We start from the raw sequence: 23,613 nt of genomic DNA on the forward strand, positions 1-23,613 counted from the left end.
TTTCTCCCTTCCTCCTAGGGCTTGAACTCTGGGCCTGGGAACTGTCTCTGATCTTTACTCAAGATGAGCATAATACTACTTGAGTAGCACTGCCACTTTCAGCTCTTTTGAGGAATTTGTTATATAGTCTCATGGAGTTTTTTGCCTCACCTGGCTTCAAACGGTGATCCTCAGATCTCAGCCGCCTGAGTAGCTAAAATTATAGGCGTGAGCCACCTGCTCCTGACTCCATTCTCCCTTCAGAGAGCTTTAGAAGTGATTTGAGGTTTCTAAGGAAAAAATCCAGTGATAACTTAACATTCCAAAGAAATTATGTAGGAAAGGCAGAATTAAACTCAGATGAACACACACTCAACCCATGTTCAAAGAAATGCTTTGAAAGGCTTGCTTGTTTTCTGAAATATTAAGCAATTTATGGTCAAAGACCATACTTCTCAGTTATTTCTCATTCAGTGATCAGTTCTACAATGCCTCTGCCCCCTCTACTGGTCACTTTAGGATTTGCCTTATTGAGAGCAATTTCTTCAAGTCTATGGAAAGGTTTCATCTTGTAAATCTAAATTTTTATTAGAATAATGACATTTACACATGTTGCACCTTTAAATCTGTAATTTCATAATCCAAAATATTAATGGAAGCTCACACCTCTTCATACTGTTGGGAAAATAGAAGTATATAGAATTTATTTTGTGAGGATAATAATAAAGAGCACTCCATACTTTACAATTATGTCTGACACATTAACAAGTTAATAAGAATTTAAGATTTTTGGCATCAAGCCACAAAACGATTCGCCAGTCAGGCCATCATCAGGCATCACAGTTGTTAAGTTCTGATATTAGCTTGATGAAATCAGCATCGGTTCTGCTTGGACTTGTTTATACAAGGCATAGAAATGAGTCCTAATCTAGAAAAAAAAAAATCCAGAAAGAACAGCAGAAATTTTTACTTCATTATATCCACAACAAGATTGGACACAAATATATGCAAACACACACATTTGGCATGTCTCTGAAATTATTTTAACCCACAGCTCTTTTAAAAAAAATTCTAATGATCAGTTGTTACTTAATTTTTTTTTACTATATTTCATTTGGTACCAATAATAAGAAGAAGCAATGCTTATTTGTTCCTGATTCAAAAAAATCATTTTTTAAAAATATTACAGCTTCATTGTTAGAAACATTTTCAGAAAAAGTTTAAGAGTTTAACAGTAAGCTTGGCTTTCCAGTTCAGGCTAGATAGTGCTAAGCAAAGCGGGCTCCAGTCTACAACAGACAGGAACAGCTGGCCAAACTGACACGAAGGCAAAGTAGTTGCTGTGTTCTATATGCATGAAAACCCAGGCATTTCTACGCAGTTTCCTTCCAGAGTGATGGAACACATTTTAAGGTACTTACGTTGCAATCATAGTTTTATCAGAAACGTACTCCAGAATTTATGCATGTCAGTAAATTAATAATTTTGGTTTTAAAAATACAAATTCTGTCATTAAGAGCACAAAGAGCAATCAGCAGCAGTGCATGAATCACTGAAAGTTGAAGCTGGAGGAAATGTAATATCATCAAGTTGAAAAAAGCCATGCCAAGTTTGAGAGTTTCCATGGATGTCTAAATTACAAATCATTTAAAAAGAAAATTCTGAGTGGCCCAGTTGGAAATATAATTATGTTTAACAGTAGATACAAGATCACTTACAAAGACCACTAGCTCTTACAAGGTACCTGTCTTTACTATTTCCTATGTGTAAAGTAATCTGGGTGCCTGATATAATGACACAAATATATAATTAAGATCATGAAGGTTATTGATAGCTCCAGAAAAAAAATTGTTTTTCCACAATTATACTTTCAAATGATCTAAAATTCTAAAAGTAAGCTATTTTGCAATGCCACTATATATATATTTTTAGGATACACTGGAACATATGATGTGAAATTGCCAGATGAACACTACTGGATTTTTGTGCATTCTCATTGAGTTATCATTGACAACTGAAAATCACTTGTGTGAGTATGTGTATTTTAATGGAACATGCTTTGTTAGTGTTCATTGAAACGAGTGACTGTTAAAACATACCCTGTGGAATATGCCCTACAGATTTCTGATGTGTGAATATTTTATGTAATATAAAGAATAATTGTGAAACTATTAAATCTACCAAGAACAGCAATCTTCTGGGAAATTAATAATGAAGTTGCTTGAAAAGGAGTTCTAAGGCACTTAGACCAAAATTTCTGGCTCTTCAAAATCAGCCTTACAACAATGGTTTTTATTTCTTCAGCATTGTATCTTTTCACATACTATAATTATACACTTAGCTGCTATTATCAACAATAATTCTTTCATTGTCTGGTGGTTTATGCCTGTTAATCCGGGCAGAAATACAGACACAGTGGTTGGAAGTCCAGTCAGGCAAAAAAAGCCTAGTGAGATCCTATCCCAAAGAAAAACAAAAATGAGACTTGGGGTAAATGCCTGTAATCCCAGCTGTTGTTCAAATGGTGGAATGATTGCCTAGTTCAAACCTGGTAACTCCCAAAATAAGACGGAGAAGCGGGCGAAGGGATTTTTCATGTGGTTAAAAAAAAAAGAAGAACACAGATTTACTTTTTTTTAAATTTCCATTGGTTTGAATTCTGGAGGGGCTCAGCATCACTCCGATACTGTGTCCAATGGCCTTAGCAGGAAGGTTGCTTCAGAATTTGGCCTGACCCATGCCATTGTTTCCATGGGCACGAGTTACCTTTCCTCAGATTCCCCGGTTATTTTTCTGTTTGGTTTAATCTGCAGCCAGGAATTACTGTGTTGGTATTTTTGCTTTAAGCACATCTCCTGTCCAAACACCTTCAGCTGTAAGGAGAGCCCTGTGCTCCCTTGGGTTCTGGAGACCCCACTTATAGTCAGCAGAAACGGCCCTGCACCACACATTTTGCCTTTTAGAAGTCCTATTCCTAGTCGGCCTCTACAAGCTCCAAGATGACGGAGAAAGGTAACTTGTTTTCTTGATTGGTTTACTTGCCTGATAAACCACCAAATGAGTTCCTTAGAGGCAAGAATTCAGGTGATTGGATTTGTCATTTGCAGTAGCTGAGGAGGAGAAGGCGGTGCAGCACTTTAATCCCCTGGGAGCTGAAGTACCATGAAGTACCATTTCTGGATTCAATACCTTACCTTTCCTCATATATAGAGGAAGAACACCAAACCCCACAGGATAGGTGTGAGCTGTTTAACTGGTCTCACTAGAGGTGTGGCTCAATTGGTAGAGCACCAATCTCGCAAACACCAGGCCCTGTGTTCAAATTCTAGTACTATTCACAAAAGAAGATAAAGATCACAGAACACTAGCCTAGTCCCTGTCCTGCAGGAGGCATTATCATACATCTTAATAAAGGTAGTCGGATTTACTTTTTTATGAGTACTTTACATTTATATATACACCCAAAATATTTTCATAATTCTGAAAATTCAACTCACTATCTTATTCTTTTTTGTTCTGATTTCCATATACTGCAAATCCAACAAGACATAGCTATAACAATAATGGATGTTATTGTGTATTCAGAAAATTTAAGTATTTGTGGGCAGTATGTTCCTTTTTTTTCCAGAAGTAAAACAGTTTAAATATCCTTAGAAAGGGACACTGAAGTTCAGGGAATTCAGCTTTATTTTCTCTCCTATTTCTCAACATAAAGAAAATATACTTCAATATTTATAAGGCTCAGAATAATGGATGTGCATAATATTGCTTTACATACATTTCTGCTTTTAAAAAACTCAGTTTAAGCACAGTAAAATGCCAAGAACATAGACTTAATTATGCAGAAAAAAAGATGCTTAAACCGCAGTGCACATTCAATAGACAAAATCCAAAGAAAGCAGTCCTTCCTGAAACATTTACAAATCAATTCATTATATTGATTTGGAGTGAGTTGTGCTGTAATTTAAAACATAGATTGCCACAGGACAAACTTGATAAAAATCCTATTTCTAAGGCATTTTCATTCAACTGTGCACTTGCCTTGAGAATTTTCAAGGAACCGTGATTGCCAAACTTTACTAAACACTATTATATGTAAATAATGGGCTTTAATAGAGTAATGATTAAGAATTAATCATAACTAAATTTCAGAAGTATGCTGTAATTTGTCTGAGTTAACTAATAACTTCAATAAGCCATTGATAGCCTATTAAGAGTAGGCAATGTGTTCCTGTTTAAAAAATGATTTATCCCACATACAATACATAGACAATTTCCATCTCATTTCCTAGTTCTAATGTCATCCTTGAAGAAAAATGTAAGGTTTACTTCTGTCTTATTTGTCTTTCAGGGACAGAGCTGTTCCATGGAGAATCTGTTATTATGCCTAAGAGACTTTGTATCCCCTTCAACTCTCCTGATGATTTTCAGGTTTATCTTGATACAGTTTATATATTTTTATCATTTTTTTCCACCTATAGTCTCAAAATGTAGAAACAATAATGGCTTCAAATACACCATGAACCCAGATAGGCTTCGAAGGCTAACCAAATTTTAATGACAGAGCAACCAAATGTAGGCATGAAGTAAACCATTTAATTAGAAAAACAGCTAAAACACATGCTTCTTGGAAAAGCTAGTATATTTGCCAGTCATTTTCTTCTTAATAAAATACAGGAAGTAGATAATTCAGGAGTATGACAGGGTTAACTAAATAAAGGTAATTGCAAGTGAATTGTTCCTATGTCAGAGAAATAGCAAGCAAATATATGCCAAGGTCTGTTATGTCTCCCTTTGAATAAAATCTTTTATACCTCAGTTCTTCACCCAAGCAACAATTCCATGCAGTTATGTGGTCTCTTCATTCTATTCTAATTTTAGTTGTTCTGAATTGTCAATAAGCTAAATAATCATACTAATAACCAACTAATCTATTGTTGTTTCATATCTACGCACTGCATGAACATTAGAACATTGTAACATAGAAACATGTTAAATACACCATATAGAATGTATTTATATTCAAATGTATCCTGCTTTATTGATTTAGAAATTAATAATACAGGATTAATGTCTCAATTTCTGTGGTATTTTCTAAAAGGATAAAAGGAGTAAAATGAACAAGATAATTCGGAAGAGTATGAAATAAAATAATCCAAAAGTAGGCAAGTAAAAGTAAAGAAAACAGATGAAATGGAAGGAAATAGAAACCACATAGTAAGGTTGATTATTTTTAAAAGTTAAATTCAAATCTCCACATAGAGGTACTGACATCCAAGCAACAATAAAGAAGCTTATTATCCTGGTACATCATCTTCAAAGTCTTTAAAATTCTGGTAGAGTGATTTTTTAAAATTATGAAAATATCAAATTGAATAGCTAAATGAAAACAATATTTACTTTCTTGTGTAGGCTTCTTTAAAATAAAAGAAGAAAAATGTCACAAAAAGATGGCCTATAAACCAAATTGCCAATAAAGAATACTTTTTAACTACTTCACTCAATATCAAACACTCCCTAAAATTTGTTACCCTATTGAACCAGAAGAGTTCTGTTTTAAAGTACCTTCTCTGATGTTTGCCACATATTTTCAAATTAACTACCTTTCAGCAATAGAAATAATGTTTCTGTAAAACCACTAATCCTTCTCATTGAAAGCATTCTTTTTTTTTTCTGGTTATAAATAAGCAATATAGACATATGCATAATTGCCTATTTCAGTTATTTGATCCCATATTTAAAACAAAACTTAGTCTCTATATCCATCATGATTCCTAAAGCAATTCTTGAAAGAAATTTGGCTAGAGAGAAATGTAGATCTTTATCTGAACTCTTCCCCACTAATTGTAAAGCTTTTGTAGGTTTGCAGGCCGATTAGCTACCAAAGCACAGCCTTTGCTAACACCGCCACCTGCTGTAGACTCTTGGACATTTCCAGCATATAAAAATAGGGAGAAAAAAAAAAAAAGAAAGAAAAAAATTGAATAGCATAGGCAAATTGGTCTGGAAAATAAGTATCAACGCAGATGTTAAAGACAATTTGTATACAAGCCAATGACAGAGATTGTTCTGACAACAAGTAATTTTATCTTTGCTGTACTAGGTGACTGGTAAGGCCTCTGGGGATCTTCCCCCTTGCAAGGAGGTACTCTACTACTGAGCCATTCATTCAGCCCTTTTTTACACTCATTTTCTTTCATGTCAGTTCTGTGGCTTAAACTAATTGCCTACATCCCTGACAAAATGACCTTAACATTTTGTGCTCAATGCTAATGCTCTACCACTTGAGCCATAGCTCTATTTCTGGCTTTCTTGGTGATTAATTGGAGATAAGAGTCTCATGGACTTTCCTGTCTGGGCTGGATCTCAGTTTAAACTAAGATCTTCCCATCTCAGCCTCCCCAGTAGCTAGGATTACAAATGTGAGGCGCTGGGCTGGGCTTTGCATTTATTATTATTTAGAACGGATCTTCCTCTCTCAGCCTAAGCATGTGCTTGGACCACAATTTTACTATTTTAGGTTTCCTGTTATAGCCACAGAGATAGGCATATGCCATTGTTGCCATTGAGCTAGAATTTCTGAACCTGGCCTGCTTAGCTCTAACTGGACTCAGCTTCCCATACCTGGGGTAACAGGTACATGACACCATGCCTAGCTGTTGCTTGAGAAGGGGTCTCATATATAAGTCACAGCTGGCCTCAAACAACAATCCTCCCAATCTCAGCCACCCACGCAGATTTCAAGTATGTACCAGCCACCAGCACCCTGCTTGTGAAAGCATTTTGTATGTTACACAAAAGAGAGAGCTTCAATACAAAAAAAAAAAGGGACACCAATAAAATTATTCTACAAGGAACTAAGTGATTTCCTTTAAATTGAGGGAACTGTGATTAATGGAAGGAAGATTTAAACGAACATCAAAGCATTACAAATATGGGGAAAATGGTAATCTAGTTGAAAGGTATACAAAAACCAATTATTCCAACTTGCATATCTTTCGTAGGTTTGCATAAACTTTCCAAAGAAAAAGTTGGAAAAATTTATTGATGTTTTCAATCTGCTATACTATTACAGCTCAACTACATAGGATTTTAAAGAATATCACATACTTTAATAAGGTTAATATGCATTTTAAAGTTTGAAAAATAATTGAAATACATTGTTCTGGTTTTGGTAGTACCAGAATTTGAGCTCAGGACACTGTGCTTGTTCAGCTTGCTGGAGCAGATGGTGTTCTACCATTTGAGCCAGGCCTCCATTACTTTCGCTGTTTTTTTTTTTTATAGATGGACTCTCAGACTTTTCTGCTGGCCTCAAAACTATCATATGCTAGATTTCAACCTCCTGAGTAGATAGGATTATAGGTGTAATCCATGGCCATCTGACTTTGAATTTTTTTTTCCTGTTGGTCATGGGGCCTCAACTCTGGGCCTAGACTCTGTCCCTGAGCTCTTCAGCTTAAGGCTGGCACTCTACCACTTGAGCCATGGTACCACTTCTGGCCACCTTCCCAACCCCATGACTTTGAAATATTTTCATTAAAGAATAAGGCTTTCTCTGCTTCTTTTCATTTTAGAGAACAATGACTTACAGAAACCTTGAACCTTATGGAGGTGGCTAGTTGTATAATGGGAATACTGACCTAATAATGCTCCTAAAGTAACACAGGAATATGTACATGAGAATATGAATGTACCCAATTCTTTCTTCTTTACCAGTTGAACAGCTTCAAAGTGACGCTTTAGCTGCCTCTTAAGTTTTATGAAAGTCCTTCAGATTCTCCAACACATAGTAAAAAGAAACAACAAAAAATTACTGAGAATTTTGAGTATGCTTGTAAAAATCTTAGGAGGGGTATATTATTATTAAAGAAATTTCAAATCTCCTTTTTTTTGGTGGTACTGAGGTTTTGAACTCCTATTCCTGCAGCATCTTACCACTTGTGCTACATTCAAAGTGAATCATTTTCCCTTAGATATTTTTCATAAAAAGTCTCAAGATTTTTCCCAGACTGGCTTTAGACTATGAACTTTCCATCACTGTGGCAGTGATTACAGGAGTAAGCCATGGCAGCTGACACCTAGACCTCTTTATGTTTTTAAGAAGTCTAATGTTTGTGTAACAGACTGCTAAAGCATACATATATTTCAATGGCTTAGTTTGACCAATACAAGCTAAGAAATCCAGGCTACTAGGCAGAAATTTCAGCTCCATCTTGCAGATCCACCACAGCTTGAATTTCTTCTTGCCCACACATCCACCTGGACAAACATGTACCAGGAAAAAAAGTTCAATGATTATCACGGAAATTTGAGGTTTGATCAGTACCACAATGTATGCTACTGAGAATGGACTGATAGAGGACTCAAATATATTCTCATTATCAAAATGCTAATTGGTGAGAAAGTAAATATTTCATTAGGAAGTTCATTTACTTATTGCTAATGAGCTTATATTTTTAATAAGCCCTTTCAGTTTTTAAGCAACCATACTGTTAATGACTTAAGGATCTTTACACATAATAATTACTACTTCAAGTTTCTAAGAACTGCCAACATATTTCTCAAAAGACTTCTTAAAGTATATTTCAAAGGCATTCTAATTTAGTATCAGAACTTTACTAAAAACTAAAATAACAGCTGAGAAAAAGTTCCTGACAAATTTTACATTCCCCTTGCATATTTTGAAAAGAACCTCATACCAAGCATTACACTGAGGCCTCCTTTGGTGGTTCACCCTTGTAATCCATGCTTGTAGGAAGTCCAAGGACAGAAAGATAGAAGTTTAAGGTTGATCTGGGAAAAAAGTTCCTGAGATCCCATCTCGACCAAAAAGTCCAGCATAGTGACATTCACGAGGGAGGTTATAGGTATGATGAACATAGTCTGACATTGGCCTCAGACAAAAACATGAGATCCTACTTGAAAATTAACTAAAGGAGGAAGCAACAATGCTTGATAAGAAATGTACTCATTACCTTGCCCATGTAATTGTAACCCCTCTGTATGGTATTTTTACAATAAAAAAATAGATATTGCATTGAAAAGCTAAAAAAACTAAGAAAAGCTAAGAAATTAACTGAAGGAAAAGAAAGCTAGAGTCACGGTTCAAGTGGTAGAGTATCTGCCTAGCAATTGCAAGGAAGGCCTAGTACTGCCAAATAGAAAAGTATTTAATTGTAATTACTTGCATGCACATCAACTTCAGATCCAATGGTTCACCAGAATATACATATGAATGGCTTAAATATCAGGGTGTAATGTAGAACTGTGACCTCTGACTTAGAAGGAGAAGGACACAAAGTCACAATAGGAGCAGAAAGATTAATGGATTCATATTGTATTTATAAACCAATGCATGAAGTTAAACTGTTAAAAACCCAGGTCATTTTGAAAACTACTGTTATGTCTCTATTAATCACACCATTAAGACTGTGCTACTTGGAGAACTTATTCCTGCAGGTCACTTTAGTATACTATGTGGTCATTGGATTTCAAAAGGTTATTTCTGGTTTCCATAACAATAAATAGATTAAGAATCCAAATAGTTAATTATATGTACCAATATCACTATAAGCTTTTCATATGTATTTCCTCATTTAATTCATATAACAAAATTTTATGGGGGAAAATATTAAGTATCCCACTATTCAGAGATGAAAATTCTTAGGTACATGTTATATTATTGGCCCAATGTTATAGTAGAGTTATAGTAGAGCAAAGCTGGATCTAGGCAGCATTACAATTCCTTTTCAGCCAAATATTAGCATGCAGATACTATTAAAATAAGGAGAATTAGGAATGCAGTTGTTTTTAAAAAGATAATAAGAATTCATTGTCAATGAGAAGGCTGTTTCTTTAAATCCTTTATTCCATTGCTATAATTTCTTTCATTGTCATATCATCTTTTAAGAGTTAATTTTTACTTCATTAGTGAGTTTGAGAAATGTATGTCTCTAAACTTTATTTTTGTTGATAATGAATAAATATACACTCTATCTATATAAAACTATAAATCACAGATACAACACCTAGAACAGGTAACAAGCACCATACAAGGAATGCATCTGGAAAGTATATTTAGCATGTTTCTGTTGCACCTTTCAAGAATGAATGTCATTCGAACTGCAGTGTAGCTCAGTGATAGATACTGTGCTTGGCATGCATAAAGTCCTGGGTTCAATGTCCAGCACACCATTAAGAAAAAAAGAATAATCATATATAGTAATATAAATAACTTCTTGTGGCATGACATCTGTAAACATATAACAACTCTGTGCAAGTACTTATTGAAGGAAATATATCTTGTATTGAAATGTTATTAAAATATTTCTTTCAAGCCATTTATTTTACAATGAAGATGTGCTATTTAAATAGGGAAATTTCACTTCATCATTTGAAATAATTCATAAGCTGGCAAAAAATTCAAACTTGAAGGCTTCAAGAAAGAATCACAGAATATAATGAAAACAACTGAATTTGAATCTCTAAATTCAAAGAAGTAAAAATGAAAACATCCTACCCCTAAATACCAGAGAAAGGTGACAAAAATCTATTTGTAAGAGAAAAGAGACTTAATTTCCAAGGAGATTATTTGTTGCTGCAATTGAGCCAGAATTTGTTGACTCATTATGAAAAAACATCTTGAATTTTTATTCTAATTTGAAATAATAATTTCAGAAACAGCTGTATATTTTATGTGTAAATTGTCTCAAAAATAAATCATCAGAAGGATGGATATTTTGTTCTAATATGTCATAAAATAGTTATTATTGTAGGGAATTAAAAAGGATAAATATCCATTTCTACAAATTATCAAAACAAATTTCCTCCTTACTGTAAATTATTTTTTTAAACCAATACAATTAGAAAAATGTCTACATTTTAATTTTTAAGAGGCATGTTGGTCTTTTTTTCATAATATATCAGTTGCTTTTCTAACAATATCAATAAGCCCAAGGGAGCATCAATATAAATTTCCAAGTTTCAATAATAGCTAAAGTATTAAATAACTAATCCAATATAATACTCTATTCCAAAGTAGAGTGTCTGGCCAATATACCTCTTCAGAGAGATATTGTAATTGCTTCACTCCACTTTCAATAAGCGATCTATAATGAAAGTTGCTTTTTAGGCTTAACCTAGAGCTGTGCCCTGTGGGAAAAGATAGAGTCTTTGTAAAATGTGTTACCGTTTACTAATAAGAATGCAGAAGCTGCACAACTGATGAACCAGCAAATCTGCTCTGACTTATTTAGTCTTTGCTGAATGAATTTGAATATCATCAAAATACATTATCCTTAACCATAACCTGCTTCCTATGATTCGCTCTCTCCTAACACTCACTTCAAAAAGAACTTTAAGCACTTCAATATTTTATGTACTTGTGCTAGCGCTATGGCATTACATAAAATAAAGAAAAATGTCTAAAGGACAAAAATGCAGCTTTCAATAAGAAAGGGTTGAAGTGAGGATTTTAACTCAGAGAACAAAAGAGAACATTTATATAGCAGTTGATGCCAATACATAAAGCACAATTTCTCACTTAAAAATTGTGCAGTTACTTTCCTTAAATATTTCCCAGTTGTTTTAAGAACCATGGAGACTTAGAATAAAATTCTCCTTCTACCAGTGGCTGGCTATCTTATCTTGAATACCCATGTTAAATGAGTTCTCCCTTTCCTTCCTAAATCACACATTACATGTATAGGACATACCTTAAGTATGTGGAAAAGAGAAAGATAGTTATTCCACCTGATCTTGCTCATAAAAATTAACTATAAATGCTATCAAATATTACAAGAATGCTAATTTAGAATATTTTGGAAGCAAAATATTGCTTAGTTTTGCTGAGATGGTGATGCATGAACTTAGTCTTGAAAATTAAGGAGAAAATAAGAAGTTGCAGATGAGTAATTGAAAGAAGTGAGCTTTTTCTAATAGATGGGGTTGACATGCCATAGCTTCTGTAACTATGTACTCGTAGCTCCATGAGAGCAAGACACTGAAGCCAGGTGCATGTAACTAAGAGTAGTGCATGTAACTAAGTAGTGCATGTAACTAAGCAAGATCATGCATGACTACAAGAACAATATATTCGAACTTTTTAAAATAATTCTTACTACCTTCTCTTAGTTGTACATAATATACAACATATCCCATGTTTAGATATCTTAGGCCTGGGTATGTCTATAAATTATAAATAAAGAAGCACATATTGTTGTACATTATCAGAAAAAAATAATTAAGGGTATTTCAATTAAAGAGGAAGAAAAGACCTCATTCTATATTCTCCAAAGTTGATGCAGGGCAGTTAGGATTTTAGATAAATGGTTACCTATTGGATTTTAAAAGCTCATTCTTGACTGTATTCTGGAGCATAAAACAGAGGATGAAATCTGAGATGAGTTAAGCAGTTAGAAATCCTCTATCATACATATGTGGAAAAGACACTAAAAAATGACTACGGCCAAATGGAATACCAAGGACAAAGCTAGGCTGCTTATAAGAAGAAGAGCACAAATTATAAATCAGGTCAACTTAACATCATTCATTAGATGTTGGCCCTATACAATTCCATAAAGATAATTCCAATTGTACAGCTTCTAATGCAGGCATAGAAGTCATTTATACTATATAGTTGTCCTATTTAAAACTCAATGATTAAATTATATTCTGATTGCATGACTATTTTTTAAAAATCATTATTTTTTTGTGCCAATCCTGGGGCTTAAACTCAGGGCCTTGGTGCTGTCCCTGACCTATTATGCACAGCTCCATTTCTGTGGTTTTTCTTTTTTCTTTTTTGTAGAAATAAGAGTCTCATGGATTTTCCTACCTGGGCTGGTTTTACACCACAGGCCTCAGATAGCCTACTGAGTAGATAGGATTACAAGCATGAGCCACCCATGCCTGACATGACAATAATTGTTTTTTTTCTTTTTTGGCCAGTTATGGAGCTTGAACTCTGGGCCTGGGAGCTGTTCCTCGGCTCTTCAGTTCAAGGCTAGCGTTCTACCACTTGAGCCATAGAGACACTTCCGATTTTCTGGTGGTTTATTGGAGATAAGAGTTTCATGCACTTCCCTGCCCTGGTTGGCTTTGAACCACAATCCTCAGATCTCAGCCTCCTGAGTAGCTAAGATTACAGATGTGAGCCACCAGCACCCAGCTATGACAATGAATTTAAGAAAGATCTGATATAAGTATCTTGGCTATATCACTTTATTTTTTTTTCATATAAGTAAAAATGCTATTTTGATCACAGAAGATGGAAGAACAGAAGCAAAGGGGAAAGAAGGTAAAGTTAGTAGTAACAAAAGTTAGTAGCTAACAGAATTCCAAGACCAATGTCAAACTACGCCATGAACCATTTTGATGATGGGACAGAGACAGGGAGATTTGTTTTCCATTTATATTTTAGATTATAAAGGCTAAGGATTTTTAAAATAAATCTGCATCCAAATCTATAAAGTTCCTATGTTCAGAAACAAGACCAAGCAAGGGACTTATGACATATAACAGTAAAGTCATGCTGTACCAAATAGAGTTTTAATAATTGGATTTCACAAATTAGCAATGTTTTAGATAACTGACCTCCAATAACTTTACCCTTTGGAAATAGAAGACATTTGGTAATGAATTTAAGTTGTACCTTCAAGTACTAGTCACCAAGAATGCTGTAAGACTTACTTATCCATTTTGATTGTATGAATGAATAAATAAGTGAATGAGTCATTGTTCAAGTTTTATTTCATATCAAAGCCTTACTTAAGAAATGTATCGGTAGCCCTGTTGCTAGAAAAGTCCATGCGAATGGATGAAATATAATAATGTATAAGATATCCCTAGAGGCAGTTTTTTAACAGATAATAGTTCCTTACTCTGACATTCCAAGTATGTGACATAACCTTCAATAACATTGCTCCTTTTCTAAATCACTCTAGCCTTCCCACAATTCTGTCAGTTAGATTTATATTGGAACCGGCTAACCCATGTAGTGGCAATAAGTGTATTCTCAAGGATATTTCTTTCATAAGAACTTCAGACACATAAAAGCATTTTAACCCTAACGTTAAAAATCATCACATAATGTTGAAAATAGTGCTGTATCATTAGAAACTGCATACATGCTTTTATAATGCTGATATTTCTAATAGAAAAATGAGATGGTCTCTAACTTTTGGAAATTCTAGGAATTTACTGAACTCAGATTGACAATTCTGTGCAAAGAATAAAAACAACATCCTACAGCTTCCAAACGTGTTTACTAATCATTCAAAATTTCATTCCTCTTTTTAATGTATTCTGAAAATACCATAGCAATCAGAGATCTATTATTGTTGTAATGGTAGCTGAGGAGGTAATGGAAAACCTCTCAGCGATACTGAAATTAGTCAAGTAGAGCCCAGCTCTAAGAAAACTGGTGGGGCTCTCTGCTTAGAATAAGAGGTAAGGTGCCCTCCGACCACAGCAAAGTGACTCTAGTTTTTTTTATTATTATTATTCCAAAATTTCAGATTTACGTCTGAACTAACCTTCGATCAGGACAAAAGTAGAATATATTCACCTCCCCCAGTAAATTAACTGACATATGAGCACCTAGCATGTGGCTTTAAATACAGCACTAAATTACCCTTCCTCCATAGAGAAAGAATAGACTGATTCATAGAGCAGGTAACAAACCTAAGGCTCTCAATCATGTCTGGAGGAATTTACGTGCACTGCAGACATTCACTCTAGGTAGAAGGTCATCGCTTCACAGCCTGGGAAATAATCCCTGCCAGCCTTCTTGCAAAGTGCCTGAGGCATCGCTCCTGAGAGGCATAACTTGTCTTCTTTCAAGGCTAGAGGTCAGAGCCATGATCACAGCTCCGTCAAATTTAAAGGAGAAAAGTATCTAGGGTCAAAAATATCCTAAGGAAAAAAAAGTAGAATACTAAAACTCAAAAAAATGTATTGCATTCCTCGGGGCTTAGGCCTGATGATGGAAAAACCTGTTGCAGAATATTAAATTTAGATTCTTTTTTTTTCATCTGAAAGCTTCAAAATAACTAGACTAAAACTGAATACAGAATCTGATGGATGTCATGCTGCAATCATTTCTGAGGACATTTTCAAATGCTACACATCTATTTAAATGCTCATCAACCTAGACATTCTAAAAGAGAAAAAAAATCAAGTTTAAGTGACTTATACATGAAATGTGAACAGCAACTCAGTGATTAAATTACCGCATCAATTAACTTGAGTATACAAGAAGAATACGGTTCTTTCAAGCAATGTTAATTCTGCCTCTGATCAGACAAACTCCTCCTCATATCACAGTTGTTGCTTCATAAAACCTTACTCACACAGCAAGAGGGGAGAGATGATTTGTAAATAAGAATAACTGCTGTTTGTGAACTAAATGCATAAACTAAATTGATGTTTGTGTAAAAAAATGCAGCAATTTCCATATACTTTCAGGAGTGTAAAACTCTGAAAATTGTTTTTGAAAATTGTAAGACAGATGAAATTACCAATAAAGTCAACAAAAGTGGTTTGTTTCCCTATAAAAAGTCATAAATGAATGCATTTAAATAAAGATTAAAGGCATTTCTGTCTGTACATATCAGAAAGTGTAAAAGTGTTTTACTTTGGTCATCTCTGCCAAGTGCTATTACATGCTGTCATTTTTAGGAAAGGAGAAATGTATTTGCAAAAGCATACTGAACACAAAAGGCCTTATATCAGACAAGTTGGGGACTGCTGACAGAGCAACGTCAGCTCTTGGCCTACCAGGACCCTTGAACATCAAGATTTTATGGTATGCTTTTCTGACATATCTGACACTGACTGCATTCTGTCCTACCTCTTTGGAATCAAGAGTAGTAAATTACTTTTATCTCTAAGTGTGCTCCTCCTTTTCCAAGAGACAAAGTTCTACCCAGAAAAGAAGACCCTGTGACAAAACTTTTATCCTCTTCTGCTATTGGTACTAGCCCTTCAAAACCCAATTCAGATACAGTCTCCTCATGGACTGTGCCATGGTGAAATCTTAGTGGCTTATATCACAAATATTTGTTGTTATAGCTTGTTGTTTCATCTGAGAAGTGTGTGTATGTGTATGTGTGTTGGTTTTACTCACAAGGTCCATTAAGGATCTGGCAACGCTCCACTACTGCTCACTCTCTTTCAAGGGTGAATGCCAGTCCTGCCTGTTTGCCCTTCCAGATTGCCTACAGACCAGTATGGATCTCCAGGGCTATTTACTATTTCTTAACTGAGTTAGCTAGAAAATCCTTTCACAGTGTAGCAGCTAGAAATAATTCAATTACAAGTTGAATTCTTTGCCTAGCTGCAAGGAATCTTGGCAATACACTATTCCAAGAAAAACCCAAGAAAGCAGAGAAAGACAAAGGTAAGGGCATTTATTTCCACTATTCCTTTTCTGATCCTGCCCAAAACGAATGTACTAGGTGCCCACAAATAAGCTTTATCTTAATACAAGGGATTGTTTATCACTTATTTTACATCATTAGACATGGAAATCTATTTTTTCTTTTTTTTTATTGTGAAAATACTGTACAGAGGGGTTACAATTACATGAGCAAGATAATGAGTACATTTCTTATCAAGCATTGTAGCCTCCTCCTTTGTTTCCCCTTCCCATCCCTTCCCATCCTCTCTCCCCTCCACACACAATCCTCCTCCCCCCCCCCACCAAAGTTGTAAAGTTCATTTTCGACATAACGACTTGTACATCTCATTGTGGCAATGGGTCCACCTGCATCCCTATTTAAACGATTTGTTTTTGCCCTTCTCCTCCACAAATTATAACAACATCAAATACAGTGAAAGCAGGGGTTATACCATGGGGGAGGGACATACAAACAACAAAGAAATAATCTTATAAATGTGTTAGAAACAATTGCATGAAAGAAAAAAACATTTGAATACATATTTTAGGGTTCATTTCCCTAACATCAACTTATCTGACCTTTTCTGCTTGACTCAAACATATACTAGTTATTGCACATAAGGGAAACCATGGGACCTATAGATATGGAAATCTTTGAGGGAAGCAACCAGATATTATTTCCCTATGCAAATTCTATAAATGGGAAATAAATGTAACCAAAGAAAGTTGGATGAATTTTCCTTTTTTAATGTTAATCAAGAAGCCAGGGTAGCACTGGCAAAAAGTATTTGACATAAAATGAGAATAGAATCATATGTTCAACAGCAAATAAGAAACACTGTCTCTTGTTTGTTAAGTGAAATATTCAGGTTCTAGTAAAACAACATAGGCCCATAGTCGGCCTCCTTATATAGTTGTTTACATTCTCATTAGGAAACAAAAAATAGCAAAGCCAAAAATGATATACCTAGAATAGAGGCTCATTCTTCTAATCTCAGGAGGCATAGATGGAAAGATGATGAGTTCCAGGTTAAAAAGTCAGTGAGACTCCTTGTAACAAACAAAGCTTATATGGTGTCACATGACTGTTATTGGGGATAGGAGAAAGATCGAAGTCCAAGTAAGAGGATTGAATTCCAAGATCACCCTCTAAAACAGCAGAAGTTCCCATTCAAAAAATAACTAAAGCAAAAAAGGATGGAAACATGTTTCAAGTTGTAGAGCATTTGCTTAGTAAGTGCAAATCCCCGAGTTCAAAACCCCAGCACTAAAAACAAAAACCCTAAAATAAGAAAATATCAGCAGAGGAGCTACAATGAACTCAGTGATCAGGGAAGTTCTTGGAAAAAAAATGACAGTTGAGGGGCTGGGAAGGTGGCTCAGTGGTAGAGTGCTTGCCTTGCATGCATCAGGCCCTGGGTTCGATTCCTCAGCACCACATAAGCAGAAAAAGCCAGAAGTGGAGCTGTGGCTCAAGTGGTAGAGCACTAGCCTTGAGCTGAAGAGCTGAGGGACAGCGCCCAGGCCCGGAGTTCAGGCCCCATGACTGGCAAAAAAAAAAAAAAAAAAAAAAAAAAAAATGACAGTTGAGCTGACACAAGAATGTCAAGAACGAGCCTATAATTAGAAAATCTAGAAGAATATTTCAAAAATAAGAAATAATTATAGCAAAGTTTCTAAGACTGGAGTAAATTCACTGTATTCAAGAATAAAAATATGCATATAATATAACTAAATTGGAATCTCTCATGCATGTGAACCTATCTCACGCCAAAAACCACATGCATTGTTCAAGTCAGTTTTTAAAATTTTACATATGTTGTATATACTTAAAGCATAATTTCCATTACATTTCATTCTTATCATCTGCCATCTTTTTATTAGTTGCACTATCTATGAAAGGAAATCAATGAATACTATAACAATTACTATATTTTAAAAAGTCAACTCTCAACATTGAAAAGAATTTAAATCTATTAATAAAAAGAATAAAATACATAAAGTGTTAATGCAAAAATACAAAGAAAGTGCAGCAAGAACAAGGGATATGTTCAGATAGTGCAAATATAATTATCAAGTAAAATTATTTGCAAATCTTTTCTTTATACATTATTCATTATTATTTCTCTAACAAAAAACATTTATTTTACTAAATTTACAAGATACAGTTGGCATACTTTTTATCTTAGGACACCGTGCTGTGCAAAAAAGTAAGTTTAATTTCTTAAACTTTCCTCTCATATACATGTGACATGTCCATTTAAAATATAAATTGTGGTTTATATACTTTAAAAAAGAAATAGTCTATACATTATAAGCATCATTTATTTGAAGGACAAAGAAGTAGCAGGTAACTTTCATGATCAGCTAAATGTAAAGCACAGAGATGCACGTGGTCATAGAAGGACTGGAAATATGAAAAAGCCATTTTGTGAACTGATTCTTTGGGCAGAGACACAAAACAATGGTTTATGGTTTGGATTCCAGATTATTGATCTCAAGGGCAATCAATCCAAACGTTGTGCATTCGTAATTACACTGTTCTTATAAAAGCAACAGCATATAACGTGTTCCAGAATGACTGGTAATAGGGACTAATTTATTTGTTGAGGGTTAATGACTCTGCCAAACTGTACATAGAAAGCTAACTGCTACATAGGAGAGATTACCAATTGGAAGGAGGGGGAAAATTTTCTTTTGTAGTTTTGTTTTTTCCTAGAATTAATTCCTGAGACAAACATATATATATGCAATTTGTTGTCTAGGAGGAAATGGTAGAGAAGAAAGGAAGGGATGATAGGGAAATGAGGGAGCCCCAAGTGTTGGATGGTAATCAAGTGTCCACCCTGGATAAAAAGAATTTGATCACATTGAGAATATCTGGAAGCTAGTATAGAATAATTGCCTCTTGGCAAGATGGAGAGAAACGCTGAGAATTTTATGTACAAATTCAGGTGACAATCTCATCATTGGTTTGAAGACTGTTTCCAAACAGAATTATAATTGTGTGGCTTGGATGTTCACCTAAGGAGCACAAAATGTGACATGACAGTAAGAAAAGGCCTCGGGGATTAAAAAAAAAAAACAACAACAAAAAAAAATTCAGGTTTTGGCATTTAGAAAAATAGTCAACAACCCGGGCACCCACCGGTGCCTCATGCCTGTAATCCTAGCTACTCAGGAGGCTGAGATCTGAGGATCATGGTTCAAAGCCAGCCCGGGCAGGAAAGTGCATAGGACCCTTATCTCCAATAAACAAAAAGAAAACCGGAAGTGGTGCTGTAGCTTAAGTGGTAGAGTGCTCGCCTTGAGCTGAAGAGCTGATGACAGTGCCCAGGCCCAGTGTTGAAGCCCCATGACCAACAAAAGAAAGAAGGAAAGAAAGAAAGAAAGAAAGAAAGAAAGAAAGAAAGAAAGAAAGAAAGAAAGAAAGAAAGAAAGAAAGAAAGAAAGAAAGAAAGGAAGGAAGGAAGGAAGGAAGGAAGGAAGGAAGGAAGGAAGGAAGGAAGGAAGGAAGGAAGGGAGAAAGAAAGAAAGAGAGAAAGGGAGAAAGACAGAAAGAGAGAGAGAAAGAGAGAGAGAAAGAGAGAGAGGGAGGGAGGGAAGGAAGAAGGGAAGGAAGGAGGGAAGGAAGGAGAGAAAAAAAAGAAAAATGGTCAACAAACACTAAACTAGTAAGTAAGGTGGGAAATTGAAAATCCATTGTACAGAAATGACCAGCATGATCCAATAGGCTTGGGCTCTGGAAAGTAGATATGACTTTGGATTAAGGTAGGAAAACATAAGAGATGGCTAGGTCAGAGTATAGGCCAGTTTAATTAGATCAAAAAGACTACTTATACAAGAAATTCTTGAAAACATGTAGCTGAAACTACATGCTGAATCCATTTAAGAAGAGTATCTACAGCTAAAGAACTTTGTCTTTTTTAAGCTATCGTGTTTCTAAATGTAAGAGCAATAAAATGAAGAATGTATTTCATTTGTTTATTATATATGTGGACATTATTGTTCTCCTGGAACTTCTATTGGAAAGGATCTGTATCTATCCAGTTTCTTGTAGGCTAGGGTTATAGGAAGAGAAGTATTCAGTAGTCCATTAATAATGGGCACCCAGAAACAAATACTATGGTAACCTAAATATCACTTCTGACTAAAAGATATGGAAACTTCTAGAGGAGTGTCCAATGGGGTCTGCAGCAGAATATCTACAAGATGAGTCTAAAACATTTTTTCATGCCAGAAAAGAAGTAAGCTATTAAACACAACAGAAGTTTGATTAAAAGAACTTAGAGGCCTGAGGGTATTCCCATTGTCAGCTTAATCTAGGCAATAAAAATTAATATTAAAATATTTTAAATAACTATTTCAAATAACTAAAATGTCACATCTATAATTTTAAAATAAGCTTTTAAATATTGTGGATATTAAGAAACTATTTGGAAAATCAGGTAATAAAGAAGAAAATCATGTATTTACCTTACTATTCCTTACAAACTTTCTGTAAGAAAGAAATGGCTTATTATAAAATAATTTCTGTTAGTTATTATGGAGTGAATTAATCACTATTTGGCACCTTCTAATGAGATAAGTAGCTAGTAAAATAATTAGCTAAGTAGGAACATTTGTGAATGAACTTTATCAAGTAGACAACATTTAAAACCAAGAATTATTTATAACATAACAAAAAAGAGAAAACCAAATATTGTACAAATGTAATAAAATCAGAAACAAATCTTATAAATGTTCATATTACTTTTTAATTCCTAATATCAATTACAATTTCCATATAACAAAACATGTATGGAAGTTCCTTAAAAGTAAATGTTTCCCTTGTAACTGATTTGGGATATCATCTATTTTATCACATTACTTTCTTAAGCTTTGTCACATGTTCTTCAATAAGTTTCTTTGGCTACATATGTAGTCATTGAATGCTGAAATGGTCAACATTCCAGGCTACTCATGGTCGATGTAAAGTTTACTTTTAATGTGTTTACTTTTTGGTTCCTTGGGGGCTCTTTCATTTTTGTTAACAGATTTCTTCATTTCCTTATCTATTGTTTTGTACTGTTATATGCACTGTTATCACAGAGAGACAAAAAAGAAATGCAACCTTATGCTTTATAGTCTGTATGTGAACAGATATGTGAAATAGTTTCAAGATGCCATATTATTTCAGAAATATTTAATGCCTATATGTGAACCGAAAAAGAAAGGCCCAGTGACCAATCACCAACAGACATTGGAAGCATTGTTATCATCATGATGTACATCTTCTAATTATAGATCAAAACTAGTGCAATAACTTTAATATACTTGTTTAAATGGTTTTTAAACTAATAAAGTGTGAGATTTGAAATTTGGTGTGGTACAGGCTGTTGTTACTTAATATCCCATGGTTACTAGAATTTGTGCACAGCATGACTGTCTATACTGTTTTGTTCCAAATAGATTAATGTGCTAGTTTCCTACATTTTGTGATATAACTAAAAAATAATAAATGCATTGTGTAAGAGAAAAAAAGAAAAAACCCTTTACCTAAATAATCATGTACTTTAACACTGCCTTATAATAAATGCAAAAGAAAAAGACACCATAAAAATACAATTTAAAAAGATAAGAATGTGTGAGATTCAACAGACCAAATGATCATTATTCATCAAATTCTGTAACCAAAATTTGTTGTCATTTCTTTAAATGTTGCTTACAAAAAAGCAACTTTCTTAAACAGCAAGATGAAAAAAAAACATGAATCTAAGACATGAAATGTAATGTCTTAAATTTTAAATAAAGCAGTAAAATAAAACAAGAAATAATTGGGTAGATTTGATATTGAAGATCTATTTTGTTAGCACATTTTTGTTAAAATTTTAGTTGCATTATTATGTTTTTATAAAATTCATATGTTTTAGATACATATTTTTAAACTCCAAAAGGCTTATTTACAAATATGAATGAAGTGATATGGCATCTTGAAGTTATTTCAAAAGAATCCTAATGGCTAGGAGTGGTATACATAATAGCTATTGATGCTGGATTATTAATATACGGGTGCTCATTATGCTAATTTGTCTACTCCAGTTATGTTTGAATACAAGTGAAGTAACTGAAATGGATTTTTCTAACCTCCTGTCTGATCAATGAAGTCCTTAAAGGCTGAAAGCAACTACTCACAGAAAGCAGCATAGCACAAGACTAAAAAAAAGCACTTATCAGAGCACAGTGTTGTGCTGGCGTGTAGCTAACTTAGTGGTAAGGTGCTTATCTTGTTTGTAGAAAGCTCTAGGTCTCCCAGAAACTCACGTGGGCGCTTCTCTCTCTCTCTCTCTCTCTCTCTCTCTCTCTCTCTCTCTCTCTCTCTCTCTCTCTCTCTCTCTCTCTCTCTCTCTCTCTCTCTCTCTCTCTCTCTCTCTCTCTCTCTCTCTCTCTCTCTCTCTCTCTCTCTCTCTCTCTCCCCCTCCCCCTCTCTCCCTTTCTCCCTCTCCTTCTCTCCCTCTCTCTCTCCCCTCTCTCCCTTTTTCCCTCTCCTTCTCTCCCTCTCCCCTCCCTCCCTCCCTCCTTCCCTCCTCTCTCCCTCTTTCCCTCTCCTCCTCCCCCCCCTCTCTCTCACACACACACACACACACCATGTTCACTGTGAGAAGGATCTGAATACTGATAATGCCTCCTCGCTGTGTATTCTCAGACTGGCATAATTTTTGTAGACTTTGGAGAGTGAATTCATAGGAAATGAAATAACAGCAACAATAATTGCACAGTGGGTGCCAACCCTGTTCTAGGTCCTAACCTAAGAACTTTACATACATTACACCATTTTAAAACCCCAAACAAGGAGTTTTGTGGGAGGAGTTGAACACATACTTTTAAAAGAATTATCCTGAAGAAAATAGACATAATTTGTTGACGTTGTCAACCCAGTCAACATTTCTGGTTTAAATAGCCCAACAGACTTGCTCTGACAATTCGACTGCACTGGACTGAGGGCAAAATTGGTTCTGAGTGAGAAATACTGACAAACTGAGTATTTCCCACAGATAGAGCTCTCCCATGCCCTACCTACCCTTTACTTCACACACCTTGATCTCAAGGGAAGCATTAACCCACCACTAATCAGGTTGGGCTGTGAGACACCACCACCACCACAGCGCCATCCTTGTCTGTGACTGTTAAACTACATTTCCCATAAAGCCGTGCGAGGACTCTGGACCTTCGCCGGAAGTCAGGAAGGTTAC

The 23,613-nt window shown here is 34.9% G+C and overlaps 1 long non-coding RNA gene and 1 pseudogene across 1 annotated transcript; both read right to left on the reverse strand.

The window, feature by feature from the left end:
* Nucleotides 1-666: 666 nt before the first annotated feature.
* On the reverse strand, nucleotides 667-23,557 carry LOC138832856 (uncharacterized). The gene is made up of 3 exons (XR_011373712.1): nucleotides 23,458-23,557; nucleotides 7,623-7,759; nucleotides 667-907 (listed from the first exon to the last, which is right to left on the reverse strand). It is a non-coding gene; the product is annotated as an uncharacterized lncRNA (long non-coding RNA).
* On the reverse strand, nucleotides 2,581-6,621 carry LOC138832779 (large ribosomal subunit protein eL33-like; annotated as a pseudogene).
* Nucleotides 23,558-23,613: the final 56 nt, after the last annotated feature.

This window comes from Dipodomys merriami, unplaced genomic scaffold (assembly GCF_024711535.1).
Source record: "Dipodomys merriami isolate MVZ:Mamm:240054 unplaced genomic scaffold, mDipMer1.0.p SCAF_20, whole genome shotgun sequence".
NCBI lineage: Eukaryota > Metazoa > Chordata > Mammalia > Rodentia > Heteromyidae > Dipodomys > Dipodomys merriami.